This window comes from Heteronotia binoei, chromosome 6, assembly GCF_032191835.1.
Source record: "Heteronotia binoei isolate CCM8104 ecotype False Entrance Well chromosome 6, APGP_CSIRO_Hbin_v1, whole genome shotgun sequence".
Lineage (NCBI taxonomy): Eukaryota > Metazoa > Chordata > Lepidosauria > Squamata > Gekkonidae > Heteronotia > Heteronotia binoei.
The window spans coordinates 26,249,358-26,264,451 of record NC_083228.1 but is presented as its reverse complement, the minus strand read 5'-3'; the positions used below and the strand labels follow the sequence as shown (position 1 = coordinate 26,264,451).

The window sequence follows — 15,094 nt, the reverse complement described above, 5'->3', positions numbered from 1 at the left end:
TGTAGAATATTTTAATTCAATTTAATGCGATTGAATATTATTTAGCACCCCCTTAAAAACAATATGAGTCAAAGTGTGGACAAACTGGTTACAATTTAAAATTTCACAGGGCTGCCAAAAGCCAGATAAAATTGCTCCTGGGTCCATTAGCTAGTCAGCCATGAATTTTACAGTAAGATATGAAATTCCTCCTATACAGAAAACTATGTGTGAGTCTGTTCTCTCTATGGTGTTGCATCCTAATACTTCCTGAAACTTTCCAAAAAAGCAGCCTTCTTCCTGTATTGCCTTCTGATTCTGTCTGAAACTTTGTCTCAAAGCAGATGGCTGTTTTTATATTGTATGCAATTCTGAGTTTGGAATATGGTTGCCAGACCAGACTCAGAAAATATCTGGGGACTTTGGGGGTGGAGCCAGGAGCAAGGTTGAGACAAGCATGATTGAACTCTGAAGTTCACATCACATTCAAAGGAACTGCACTCTTTTAAAATGCCTTCCTTCCATTTTGAAACTTGGAGGTCGGGGTTGAGGAGAGACACCATATCCTATGCCGAAAATTTGGTGACTCTACCTCAAAAAACACCTTCCCCCTGAGTCCCAGATACCCAGTTGATTCTCCATTACATCCTATGAGGAGCAGTCCCATAGAATATAACAGAATGTCCAGTGGACAGTCAACCCCCCCCACCCCGCTTTCTGATAACCCTGAAGCAGGGGGAGGGCCTCCAAAACGGAGGATACCCTACCCAACTGGGGATTAGCAACCCTAGTTTGGAGGAGTATATTCCTCTGTACCTGAACATTCAGAACTGGACAGTAAGAACATCACATGCAAACATCTACTTTTTAAAAATTTCTGTATCAAAGGGAGTTACAGATTCTGAACAAAGGTTCAGTGCTACAGAGTTCATGGAAGAGGATGACCTTGTGAAATAGCAGGTGGTTTGCTGAAGACCGAGAGCTGCATGACAGGAATTCTGACCAGCTCTACTGTACAGCAAAGGAGAACTTTTGAGCCAACAGAGCAATTCAGTGAGAAGCAGCCAGCTGGGATTTTAGCTACAGAGCTGGAACCAAATCAGAGGAGCTACTGCTACGTTAAGTATACCATCTGAAAAAGTCTTGGGAAATTAAGGCAGCAAAAAACACTTGGGCTGTATGCAAAAGTTACAGAAGCATATGCTATACCAAGGGTGGCCAAATGTTGCTCAGGAGTCACATGTGGCTCTTTCATACCTATTGTGTGGCTCCCAAAGCCCCCACCACCCCATTGGCCAGTTTGGAGAAGGCATTTCTTTCTTTAACTCACTCTCCAGATGGTGGCTTGGGGGATGAATTTAAAGTTGTTTTCTTTCCCCCTCCCCCTATCTATTTTCCTTCCTTCCTTCCTTCCATCTTGTAGCTCTCAAACATCTGACAATCATGTCTTGTGGCTCTAAGACATCTGATGTTCATGTCTTGCTGCTCTCAAACATCTGACATTTATTCTATTTGGTTCTTATGCTAAGAAAGTTTGGCCACACCTGTGCTATACCAAACATGCAGAGAATGAAAATGTATTCTATAGGCAGGGTAATTTTGGGATGGGTAGGCTGCTTTGCCTTTGTCTAGCCCATATGACAAGTTTGACTCAGTTTGGACATAATGGAAAACCATGGTTTAATTAAACTAAATATAGTTAATTGATCATCCCAACCTATGCCAACACACTAATAACAGATCGGTTTCCTTCAAACCAGAATCCATAGCCAGGATATGAAGCTGGTTACCACCACAGCTTCATCACTGGTTTGATGTTAGGTATGAAGGTAGTATCCTGGTTTAATCCCTTTTTTGCCTTATGCCCATGCTCTGTATCAGAGGTCCCCAACCTTTTTGAGCCTGTGGGCATCTTCAGCATTCTGACAGAGGGTTGTGGGCATAATAACAAAATGGCTGCTGTAGGAGGTGGAGCTAGTCACAAAATGTCAGGAAGGGAGATCATGAATAACTCTAATAATAACTCTTCAACATTTCAGGCAAAAGCTCTGCTTAACAGGCTGATAGCAGACGACTGGTTCGGGGCGGCTTAAAGCTGCCCCAAAGAGAGCCAGCCAGAAATAGAGTGCCCCGGAGCTTCTGGACAGCAGTCAGAAAAGGGGCAGGCTGTGGGCACCTGGGGAACATCTAGAACGCTCACGGGTCCTGTCCGCAGCTCCCTGGGCACTCTCCAGGCACTTACTAGCCTTCCAGATAGCTGGGGAAGCATCTCGGAGGCACCCCAGCAAAAAGGCACCCCTTTTTCAGCCAGATCCCGGCAAGCCAGGGGTGGGATGGGGGTGGGATGAGAGGCAGGTGTGCATGTATGGACGTGCTTTTTTGGTCCGCCTGCCTCCCACCCCCGGGGCGGCTTTAAATGCCCGTCTGTTCTCAGCCACAGTATCCCTTTAAAAAAAATTATATTGTTTTTAAATACTCAGCTTATCTTCAGTCACTCAGTGAAGATCCTTATGCTGTGGTGGCAGCTGCTTCCAAACAGTTTTAACAAATTTGCTCCACCTATCATATCTCCAATGGCCAATCGGGAGCTCTCCTGGGCAAAAGCACCATCTGACCATGCCCACTTTCTAAGAATACTTGGTAGGTACCAGGAAAGGTCTCCGCGGGTGTCACTGTGCCCATAAGCACTGTGTTGGAGACCCCCTACTCTACACCTGTTACACCTCAAGAGTCTCCTGGCACGAATAGCTTAACAATTAAATGATTCTTGCCTTCAGCCAGCACTCATTAGAATCAGGCCTCTTCCTCTCTCCCTTTGGTTTCAAGGTGGGGTCGAGGGACACAAAGCTGAAGTCAGGATTTCCTGAGACAAGTCAGGATTCAGTGAGCACATGAAGACCAGATCCTACTTTCACGAAGTAACCACACAACTCAAATTAAGCCATAGCTTTGTATTACGTCTGAACTGACCCTTTCTGTGCTAAAGTCTTAATATCAGAGGTTGGAGATAGCGAGGCTTTTTGATAGGTAAAAATGTCTTCATTGTATTTAGTGTGTATGTTTTTGGTCCCACTGCCATATTCTTTGGCTGAATAGTACTTACAGGTTATTAAAGCACTACCAGAAAAAAAAAATCTGTTATCTATAGGTTAAGAATACCTAGGCTGTGATCACACACACTAAATAATGCACTTTCAATCCACTTACAATGTACTTGCTAACCAGATTTTGCCAGTTCGCACAGTAAAATCCAGTTGGAAAGTGCATTGAAAGTGGATTGAAAGTGCACTATTTAGAGTGTTTGACCACAGCCTTAGTCACACACTGCGTCCAGCACCTTGAAAAATAGTACTTCGTGTCCCTCCAGCAAGAGAGTTGGTTCTAAAGACTCTTCTTCTAAATGAGAAGTTTTGCTCCAATACAAGACTTCATTTGGGATCAGAGGAAAGAATCCTTCCTTTGGGGAAAGGGTCATTCTTTTAGAGAATGACTCTCCACTTAGCAAGATGGAATCTTTGGATCTAACTCAGGGCTTGGTTTGTCAGTCTGCCTGAAGAATCTACTCATTTCCCACATGCAGCTAGTAATATCATACTTACTTTGGATTAGCAGCTGCCTCACTAGATGTGTCAGAAATTCAGCCAGCCTCTCTGAGTATGTAACATCTCAGCCCCGTGATGATGTGGCATCGGGTTGTCAGGTCCTCCCTGGCCACTGGCAGAGGATGGGGTAGTGGTGGTGGTAAGCTATCAGATCCAGGTTGGGAAACTCCTGGAGATTTGGGGATAGAGTTTAGGGAGGACGGGGACCTCAGTGGGGCACAATGTCGTAGGGGCTACCCTCCAAATCATCCATTTTCTGCAGGGGATCTGATCTCTGTCGTCTGGAGATGAAATCTAATTCCAGGGGCTCCCCAGGTTCTGCCTGGTGGCTGGCATTCCTAAGCCGCAGGCTATGTGGATGGGAACCATTTTTATTTCTCAAGTGGGAAGATTCCCCATTGGGGAGCTGGGGTACTGGAGTGGTGCAACTGCTAGTGACTGAATAACAACTACAAGTGGTCAGTTATTAGTGAAAATGCAAAAAAGTAAAAGACATAATGTAACCAAAACCCATTAAAGTTCCATTGATTTCAGATGCACAAGTCTCACTTTGAAGTCAATAAGACTTAGAGGTGATTAACTCTCGTCATGGCACTTGCAATTAATTTCTATGGGGATCGGTATGCCAGTTCATCCCTGGGATGTTTCCTAGCCTGATCCAAACTTCATTTGGTTATGCTCACAGGAGTCATTAAGCAAATATTAGAGCTGACAAACTGTTAATAGGATACAGAGTAAGTTTACACCTGATGGGATGGGAAGTATAATTTCTGTCAGTTCCGCCTTCTTCCTGCTGCACAGCCTCAGTCTGCCATTCCTGAGGTCCCCTGTCCACGCCCCCACCCCCGCCACCATGGTATTTCTGAATAGTAAATGGGCTGCTAAGAGAGGGGAACAGACTGGAAAGTTATGTTCTGCTAAACAGGAGTGTGTTCTGCTAACTTTTGTTGTTAGCAGAAAATGCAGTCCGGAGCCAACCCTTTTTCATGAGTAATCGTCTTCCTAGTAACTGATCAATCAGTTAAATGATTAAACTGAAAAAAGCGTGCATATTATCAAAATCAACATATAGGTGACTTTTAAAAATATTGTGGGAAGTATAAGTCAATTTAAGTGAAACAGAGGCTGACATTTGTTAGAGAAAAAAACCACCTTTCATATTTTTGTCCCCTTCTATAGTAAACTGTTAGAACTGACAACTGCTTCAAATTAACAAAGATGCCCTAAAGTTGGAGCCCAGCTAACTAAAATTTGCCCTCAAACTTTGAAACTTGTTTCCACTAATGAATCCACTAAAACTATACTTGATTAATTTACCAATTATATCACAAAATATGGGTAGTCACAAACATATTCAGTTAGTACCTCCGATTCCTTCAGAAACATTTTAACTTCAGCAATGAAAGTAACCTTACCTGGTTTTATTCATAATCTGATACACAAATTATGACTTTTGTTGTTTGCCTATTATTTTATTTGTTAATCTGTGTACAAGGAAATTAGGTTGTCAAACAAAGCAGAATGAGATGGGAATACAAAGAAAAAGCCATTGGGGTACAAAGACTACAGAGTAGGCCTTGTCTTCTGTGGGTTCATACCCTATTCTGCCATGAAGTTCACTTGATGTCCTTTGGCCAGTCACTGTCTCTTGGTCTGTCCCACCACACAAGGTTGTTGTGATAATAAAATTGAGAGGGGCCAGTGTTCCAAGCTCTTTAGAAGAAAAACAGATTGAAACTGTGATAAATATACAATGCTTTAAAGTAAAAGAAAAAAGCCCCGTGGCACAGAGTGTTAAAGCTGCAGTGCTGCAGTCCTAAGCTCTGCTCACGACCTGAGTTCGATCCCCGGCAATAGCTGGCTTTTCAGGTAGCTGGCTCGAGATTGACTCAGCCTTCCATCCTTCCGAGCTCGGTAAAATGAGTACCCAGCTTGCTGGGGGGAAAGTGTAGATAACTGGGGAAGGCAATGGCAAACCACCCCATAAAACGTCTGCCGTGAAAACGTTGTGAAAGCAATGTCATCCCAGAGTCTGAAACAATTGGTGTTTGCACAGGGGACCTTTTCCTTTCCTTTCCTTTCCTTTCCTTTCCTTTCCTTTCCTTTCCTTTCCTTTCCTTTCCTTTCCTTTCCTTTCCTTTCCTTTCCTTTCCTTTCCTTTCCTTTCCTTTCCTTTCCTTTCCTTTCCTTTCCTTTCCAGTAAACTATGGCCTGATGCACATTATATAGACCTTGTGAATGCCAGATGTGCTTCTGTCAGATATGGACTGAGAATTCCCTCAGAGAACCTAATTCCTAGGAGCATATGGAACAAATTTAGATCAGAATTATGAAACATAGGAAGAAGGAGCTTAAGAGCGCAATCCTGGGGGGGGGGGGGGGTCGAAAGTGTTTTGGGAGCAGACAATCCACTACATTGGCGCAAGTAGCATTTGCGCCCATGTAAGGCCGGCTCCGCTGCAGTGGAGAGGAGCTACGTACGTGTGGGGCTGCCAGAGCGCCGCTCCGCCTAAGAGCAGCGGTGCATGAGGGCTGTGCCCGAGCGTTGGCAGAAGTACGGCGGAGCTCAGCGCTCAGGCGCAGGAGGGGGTGGAGTTGAGGGCCCGGCCAGGCTTAGGCAGTTCCCTGAGGAGTTTGGGCCATGACACGCCCCCCCCGAGAGGTGCATCGTTACATCTGCAAAAACAGCAGCGTGTCCCATAGGCACTCATTGAAACCAAAAACAAAGGTCACCTCCGCCACTGCAGAAGCCCGCAAACCCCTTAGGAAGTGGTGTAATTGCCTCACCAGTCCCCTTGCACCTCAGGCTGACAAGCCCCCTCCCCAACACCCAATCGTCGTCCGCCCCTCCTAGAAACTCAGTTGTTAGGGACAGCTTTGCGAGGCGGGGAGATCTGTCGGGGAGCTCCCTGCCATGCGGACTTAGAGAGAGGGACAGGCACGTTGGTGATGGGCTCTTCTCTGCACGCTTGCTTTGACAGTATCTTTGACTTGTGTGGGGGAGAGCAAGGTCTCTCCCCTGGGCTAACTGCTCTTGTTTCCAGGTCTCCACAGGTTCCGGGCATGCAAGGACTGTCACCCATGGCTGGGTAAGTTCCACTGTGCACCCCCACTGTCCTTCCCCTCCCCTCGCTCTCGACCGCTTGGTGTGCAAGTGTTTCCGGCACTTGAACCAGGCAGTGGGCTCCGGCAGGGGGCATTTGCTGGCTCCACTCCCCAGTGCTGATGCTTGCTCCCTTCCCTTGGTCTGCCCTGTGCTGCATTCCCAACCCTTGGCAGGGCACAGGGGTGTGTGTCTGGCAGCTGCTCTGGTGCAGGGAGGTGGGTCGGAGACTGTCCATTTAAGAGATTCCCTCAGCACAACACGTGTGCATGGCTGCAGCTGCCGCCCCTTCGGGTGCTTTTGATCTCTGTTTCTGTTTTGCAGGTTGAATGCAACAGAGAGGCTTCCATGTGGGGCACTTCCTCCCCCCCTCTTCTCCGTCAACTGCTCTCACCCTCCTCTCGAAGTGAAGCCTCGTGCCCCTCACGTCCAGCAAGACTGTCTGAGGTGTTCCTAGGAAACTGTTGCACCCAGTTGTTGACCAATAAAGTGTTGCGATGTGCCGCTCTTTGTCTCGCGTGCGTGGTGTCTGCTGCACATTCCCTCTGCCCCACCCCCTTCCAAGTGTGCTGTGTGCAGTGTTCCCTCTGTCAGCGGGTGGGGAGGGGCCGAGTCTATGAGCCACCTTTGCGATAGAGTGGACAGGGGAGTCTGAGGGTCTTTCCCCCCCATCACATGGCACAGAGCAGAGGGGAGTGCGGGGGAGGGAGAAGGGCATGTGCTGGGCACCTGGCTGGCGCCTTGCACTCTGTGTCCTGCTGCTGACGGAGGTGGGGTTCCCCGCAAGGGGGGGCCTGAGACTCCGTCTGTGCTGGGCAGAGCTGTCCTGTGGGGCTTGGACATGCTGTGGCTCTGTCTCCTCTTTCCTGGACACACATTTTGCCTGGTTTCCCTGACTGCAGAATACTGCCCAATGTTTTCCCTGTCTTTGTATGGGGGGGGGGGGGCTCATGACTTCTCTGGGGGAGGGGCTCATGACTTCTCTTGCCTGCTTTCCATTGGCACAAGTCTCTGACAGTGGGCGAGGGCCGCGGGACTGGCCAATCCCACAGCTCCGCCCTTCCCCTTCCCTTTCCCCTTCCTCACCACGGCAGTGCGCCAGGCTTCTCTGTCTCTCTTGCACATATGCCCAGCCCGACCCCTTTCCCCTCACCGCATTGGTGGGACTTCTCTCCCGTGACTGTGCCCGTCTGGCCATGATTGGCTCAGATCTCTGCCGAGGGGGGGTGGGGAAGGCGATCAGCCTCTCCGGGGCGACCTCTTCTCACCCTCAACTGTCATCTGCCATGGTGCCTGGCCAATCAGGGGGGCCTAGGCTGGCCCTCCCCTCCACTTGAGTCTGCCTCACCCGCAAGCTCAAGTGGGGTTGCCATGGTGACTGCTGGACCTGCAGTCACCTTACGCCTCTTCCCCCGCCCCTGCCCCTATGCCTGCTTATGCCAATCCCTTTTGGGACTCGACGAGTGCTGCCCGACGTGTGCCGTGGCCAGCCATCACGTATGTCTGGATTGGGCTGCGCATCTCCCCCATCGCTCTTGTCCCAAGCGGAAACAGTCCCACGAAGCTGCTGTTTCTCTCATTGGCAAAAGTTATTTCTCTATCAGTACAGTACATTATGGGGGAAATAACTGCTCCCCAGGGCTGTTACAGTTCAGAAAAATGGCCGGAAGGAAGGATTACGTTTGCCTCACTGAGCACAGTGGTTGCTTTCTAAATAGATCTCATGCAATCTGGGAACTGTGTCCTCAGCAGCAGGGAACTCCAGGATCCTGTGTGGCAGAAAACCCTCATAATGGTCACATGTGAATTGTCACCACCAGAAGTTAGTATTTTGATCACTAAAGCAGACTCCTGAGAATGGATTTCACAACACAGTCACATTTGGCTCATGTAAATGAAAACAATTGTCGTGTGCACAATACTTGACTTAGATCTGGTCGAAATTTTAATCTGGATCATTTGGGGTCAGAATGTTTTATCAAACTTTTGTTTGCTATACTCAGCTGGTGGCTGAAGATAATTTGTTGCTCTATATATAGCAACCAAGTACTTGGCTACCAGTCAAATCTAGCACACTGAAATATCTTTTGCCTGATTTTTTTTAAAAATTGTCAACAACATGAGTCAGAATCATACAAGAAAAAGATAAATTTTTCCACCACTGCAATTGGGAATGGCGGAAGGCCAAGTCTTCTATGTGTCCTGGGAGGTGTTTTTTAAAACTGAAGTGTTCAAAGTTTTAACAAAATATTTGTATCACTTCTTTTATGTGATATTTCTGCCATTAGACTAAAACACTGCAGGTTCATATTTACAGACTGGGAAATCCTAGAACATTTCATATAAAACTTCAGACTAGGTCTCTATTCACTTCTAAAGAAATACATTTCTTCCACATTCTCTAGGATAACAATACACTTGCAGTTCCTTCTGAACCTGTTATCTGATTTGCCAAGTATGTTCTGAATATTAATCCTGGCCTCTACAGGGCCTCTCAAGCTGTTGCTGAACATAGCAGCCAGTTCAGGATATCCCCCCAAATTTTCTATTCTTTTGGATGCAACTGTTCAGTCACTTGTTCTCCTGTAAACCGGTGGAGTTGAAACAGCCAAAATTCAGCACCAGAAGTCCTGCTTATAGTTATGGTAGAATAAACCCTTTCCTTTGAATCCATGGAGCTTAAATGTTCTTAACTTTTGCTGAATCACCCCCATCACGACCATAAATCTCACATGTTTGCATGCCACATCTTTAAAGGAGATTCCCATGTGTGTTCCTGAATGGGCATTACAATACTACACTAGAAGCAAAGATTGAAGCTACTAAAAATAAAATGAAGTGTGGCATGGGAGAAACATGTGTCAACATTGCCCTCTAGGCGATGCAGGGGTGGGGTTATGGCTCAGTGGCAGAGCACCAGCTTGGTATGCAGAAGGTCCCAGGTTCAACCCCCAGCATCTCCAGTTACAAAGATCAGGTAGTGGGTAGTGCCAAAGACCAAAGCTGCTGCTAGTCTGAGCAGACAATTATGACCTTGATGGACAAAGGGTCTGATTCAGTGCAAGGCAGCTTGAACATAAGAAGCTGCCTTCTACTGAATCAGACCTTTGGTCCATCAAAGTCAGTATTGTCTACTCAGACTGGTAGCGGCTCTCCACGGTCTCAAGCTGAGGCTTTTTATGCCTATTTGCCTGGACCCTTTGTAGTTGGAGATGCCGGGATTGAACCTGGGACCTTCTGCTTACCAAGCAGATGCTCTACCACTGAGCCACTGTCCCTCCCCTAAGCTTCATATGTTCACCGCTCGTGATGATGATCTGTAGCCAGATGAGCGGCAAGCTAACATGGCTAACTACCAGACTCTGACCTGGGTGGCCCAGGTAGCCTGATCTCATCAGATCTTGGAAGCTAAGCAGCATTGGCTCCAGTTAGTAGTTGAATGCAAGCAATGTCCTTAGTATAAGGCAGCTTTGTATGTTCATGTGTTCCTTCTCTATTTAAATGAAACTGGGCTCTCCCAGACACCAGTGTGACATTATTATTTCACATTCTTTGCTAAGAAATGAGTTGACATTTCTATCTTTCCTTTAAGGCTGGAGACAGTACTTTTACACAGAGCCTGGAAACTGGAATGATAGAGCTTATTGTTTACTGGTACTGCACAGTAGCTAGATTCCTTGTAGTAAACAGATTGTGCATGTTTTAGAAGTGCTTTTTAAAAACCCACAATGCCTGTTTGACCAAAGACAACAATGAGGCAATGAAAGGATGTATATCATAGGAAAGCGGGATACCACCTACAACAAACTCTCTTTAAAATGAATGTCTGTCCATAGCCATATGGATCTTTAGAGCCTGATGATTCAACATAGTGGCTGGGATCCCACACCAAAATTCCGTGGGGAAAAGTGGGATTGACTGATTTCCCCCCTCTTGCAGCAGACCTTCAAGTACCTTGAACTACCGTATTTCTGGGGTTCCCCTCTCCTCGATAAGTAACATAAGGGGATGGGGGGGGGCTTGCAGTGGCAGGGGGAGGCAGGTAGTCCCACTTAGTGTATAGAAATCCTTCTGTTCAGAGACATTTTAGGCATGTCCAACTCCCCAAAGGAATCCAGGTGGGCAGCCGTGTCGGTCTGAAGCAATAGAACCAAGTTGGGGTCCAGTAGCGCCTTTAAGACCAACAACGTTTTATTCAGAATGTAAGCTCTTGTGTGCATGCAGACTTCATCCGATGAAGTGTCTGATGACGTGTGCATGCACATGAAAGTTTACGTTCTGAATAAAACTTGTTGGTCTGAAAGGTGCTACTGGACTCCAACTTGGTTCTATCACCAAAGAAATGTTGCGTCTAATATGGGCCAGCTGCCATGATCCACATCATCTTGGCTCCTGTTTCCATTTCATACTTAATGTTGGACATCAAACAATAAGTTTCACAGCATGACAACCAGGGGTGGAATTCTAGCAGAACTCCTTTGCATATTAGGCCACCTCCTCTGATGTAGCCAATCCTCCAAGAGCTTACAAGGCTCTTTTTTGTAAGCTCGTGAAAGATTGGCTACATCAGGGGGTATGGCCTAAAATATGCAAAGGAGCTCCTGCTAGAATTCTATCCCTGCTGACAACACAGCAAGGAAAGGGTCACCTCCCAGAATGCCCTTTCCCCTGCCCCCCAAAGCATCCTGTCTGCCTGAATTTCCTTAAGGGTGTGGAAGAGCACCCTGAACATGCTTCTGTAGAGAGCACAGGCATGCAATCAGTTGGCTTAATGCAGAAAGCTCAGGTCCCAGGATCAATATCTCTTTTTTTCTCTAAAGAAGCTTGATTTCTGTTTCGTTTTGCTGCAACCAACTAACACTGTTACCTTTTGGGATTTTTTCCTTTAATGGTGAAAGTTACCTGGCTGTAGAAGAATAAATAAATTGGATTCCTCCTTCTATCACTTTTTTTTTGCTGTCAGGTCACAGTCGATTTATGATGACCTTGTAGAATTTTCAAGGCAAGAGATGTGGTTTGCCATTGCCTGCCTCTGGTGCAGCAATCCTGGTGTTTCTTGGTGGTCTCCCATCCAAATACTGACCAAGGCCAACCCTGCTGAGTTTCTGATTTAGGATGAGATAGGCTTGCCTTGGCTATCCAGGTCAGAACACGAGCACTAAAACAGGTATCTTCTGTCCTATACACCTGGATGTTCCCAGGTGCAGACTGGGAAGACCCAGAAGCAAGCCAAGTGACCCCAGCACTGCAGTGACCAATCATTTCCAACCTGGCCAGTGGTGTCATAATGGGCATTGTTGGCTCATCTGTTGTCTTCACCTGCACCACTGCTACCCTGTGGTAGTACAGTGGGAGCCAACTACAGAGCTGATACGATCATTGTTACTACTGAAGGGTCCAAGCCAAAGCGGCAGAGAAGCTGGGGTTTGACTCCTGGCCATCTGTGGCCCTTCTGGACAGAGGCCCAGCAGGAACCTTGCCAGTAAGGTAAATGGCCAGCCCACCTTGAATATCCCTTTGGAAAAGGAATAGATATACCTGAAAAAGCTGCTTACAGGAATGGGATATTGTCCTTCTTTAGCTAGAGATCAACATGCAAATGCATTATTTTTCACTGTTCCAGAGTTTAGCCCTGGCCTGGAAAACCAGTTGTGTTATTGTTGTTAAAATTATATTTTGCTTCAAGGAATACCTTATAACCCCTGTGTTTGAGAGTTAAGTTTTAACTGACCCCAAATATAAGTCATACTACATTCCACTGCAGTTATTTCTTATTGGAGATGCCTGGATTGTGTTCTATGTTGTCCTGCCTTGTGCATGCAATTAAGGGCAGTTTTTGGCTGCTAAAAACCTGCCCAACTCTATTTTTATGGTGTATTTTTACATTATTGAACTCTGTGCTACATTCTGTTCCATTATAGCCATGCACGTACCAGCACAGACTGCCAGGGCAGGGGGAGGACATTGCATGATGAGATCTGAAAGCAAAATTCAGTCTACCAACAGAAAGTGGAGCCTGATGTATTGGGAACCTGTTGATTCTCTTATTTGTATAGGTGCCAGTGGGGAATGGGGGAAGGTGGTGGTGGGAAATGGGGGGAACCGGCTCATTGTTTACAGTCTGTTTTCATGTGCAATTCAATTTATCCTAATTAAATGTATTTGCAAATAAAGAGAAAGGCCTATGAAGTACATTAACAGTAAGCCCTTCCTTCCTTCCTTCCTTCCTTCCTTCCTTCCTTCCTTCCTTCCTTCCTTCCTTCCTTCCTTCCTTCCTTCCTTCCGTCTGTCGTAACTGCATAATTTTTCCCAAATAGGATAACAGCTGATTTAAAGCTATGCTAATAATAATTTTTAAAAAACCATTAAATTCATAGAAACCTATTCCGAATTAATAGGTTTCGGATAGCAGCCTAATAATCAACAAGAAAATGAATTAAGTGATTCAGTGAAATTACTGCTGAACAAATGACTTCAGGACAGTAATCCAGAAAGATCTGTAATGAAATGATAGCTGCAAACCAATGTTTGTGAATGCTCTGGCACATTACTCCAGACCTATAATCCTAATTAGCATTCATTTGATAGCTATTCTAAGTAGCACTCTGTCAGCATTCAGTACACATTGTACTCACTAAAACTTTTTGGTCCCAATTAGCTGTTGCTTAAATCATTCAAAATAAAATATCAAAATAAATAATGGTAGCATTATTGAGGAAGTCTTCTTGAAAAATGCATCTTAAATGCTTTTAAGAATCACATTTTACAATGTTTTAATTATTGAGAAGGAAAGAACAAAATACACCTTGCCTTTGTGGATTATTTTTAGACAGATATTTGTAACTGAAGAGTTTTACATTCTTAGATTGCACTGTTGTGTGCATGAGCATGTGTACTTAATTAACAAAACTAAGAACATATTCTTTTCATTAAAGATTATCTGAAGATCTCTGGCCATAAATTGCTATTTTACATACATAATAATTGTACTGAAAAGTTCCAAGCACTTAGTGGATTCTCTTTCTATTGTCCGTGCCTTATTTATTACAGTTCAGATCATGACACTCTTTCGATTACTGCTTAATGTTGCAATACAGCAAGCCAAACATTTGCCACTGACAGTCAAAAACATTTTTTTCCAGAGAGAGAGAGATAAGGGTTGGGGGCGGGGTTGAGAGCTCAATGCCCTTCTAGCAAGACTGTTTCTGCAGCTGTTGTGTACATTAATCCACAGAGCAGATCTCCAAACCCTAAATATAGCCAGCAGTGTCATTTTACATGACACACACACACATAATTAAGAAGAAAGACTTTAAACATGAGACAATATTAAACCAGAGCATGGTTTTTTTAAAGGAGGCTATACAACCATTGTGAATTGAAAGCTGAAGATTACAGTGTGAAAAATGTCAAGTAACATTGGAAGCGTGGTAAAAGGGAACAATTTATCCATGCGGTTTATATGTCATAACTGTCTTCTGTTGACTCTACCCGAATATACTAAACAGGCACAGAAGGAATTTGGAAACTGCTGCCCACTCCCATTCAAGCTCTTTATGATACAGCATAACATTCAGTTTCTTTTTAATCTCGCATGCCTCTCTGTAATTTAAGGCAGACAGTTAAAAATAAACTTATTTGCTCCCCTAATATGATTTATCAGCAATAATTAGCATTCAGATATCAACACAGACCGCAACCTTCCACGCACCTGTGCGATCCTCCCAAAGCACAGCCACTCTTGTAAGTAAAAGATGTTACCTTTTTAAAAGTTGTCTGGATGTGGAAATCCAACCCTGGCACACAAGGACGTTGACGATTGCCAAAAGTACGAGATTAAAACCACCAAAGAAATGGTACTCCTTCAGGTCCTTTGGAACTGAAAGGGCTGGGAGTCCATCGGGGGGGGCGGGGGGCGGAAAAGGCGTTAACCTTCGTTTTAGTGAAGATGGCAGTAAGAAGCTGGACAACCTGTCACCACTGAAGCAATAGCATTTGTCAGTTTGCAGGTCCCAAGTTATTTTGAGACACATAAACCATGTGCCTGGGAAACATTCCACCTCATTGGACAGGATAATATTGAGCAAAGGGATTCCATTGCTGTAACAGCACCTACTGGGGAATAGTCATTTTCCCTCTCTGCAGAATGCCAGATAGATGCATGTGCATTCCTGGCATCACTCATTCACAAGAAAACGCAAAATCCATTTGGGATTGCCTCAAGTCAATGTCGGTTAATGCAAGTGGTTTTATTTCAAATGAGAAATAACAGAATTTAGCTCTTCCTCAGTTATCCTGTTTTCATTTCCTATGATCATAACGTATGTGATGCCTAAGATCACACACAACTAATAAAGATACCTAGTCCCATTTATAATTTTTATATCAGGGAACCAATGCAAAGCCTTTT

General features: G+C 45.2%; 1 protein-coding gene across 1 annotated transcript in view; it reads right to left on the bottom strand.

Moving 5' to 3' along the window:
* Positions 1–14,668, bottom strand: part of MYPN (myopalladin) — a 70,462-nt gene extending 55,794 nt beyond the window's left edge. The window contains exon 1 of the mRNA XM_060241168.1: positions 14,446–14,668. The gene's annotated coding sequence lies outside the window, so the exon portion shown is untranslated. The remainder of the gene's footprint in view (positions 1–14,445) is intronic.
* Between the last annotated feature and the right edge of the window lie 426 nt (positions 14,669–15,094).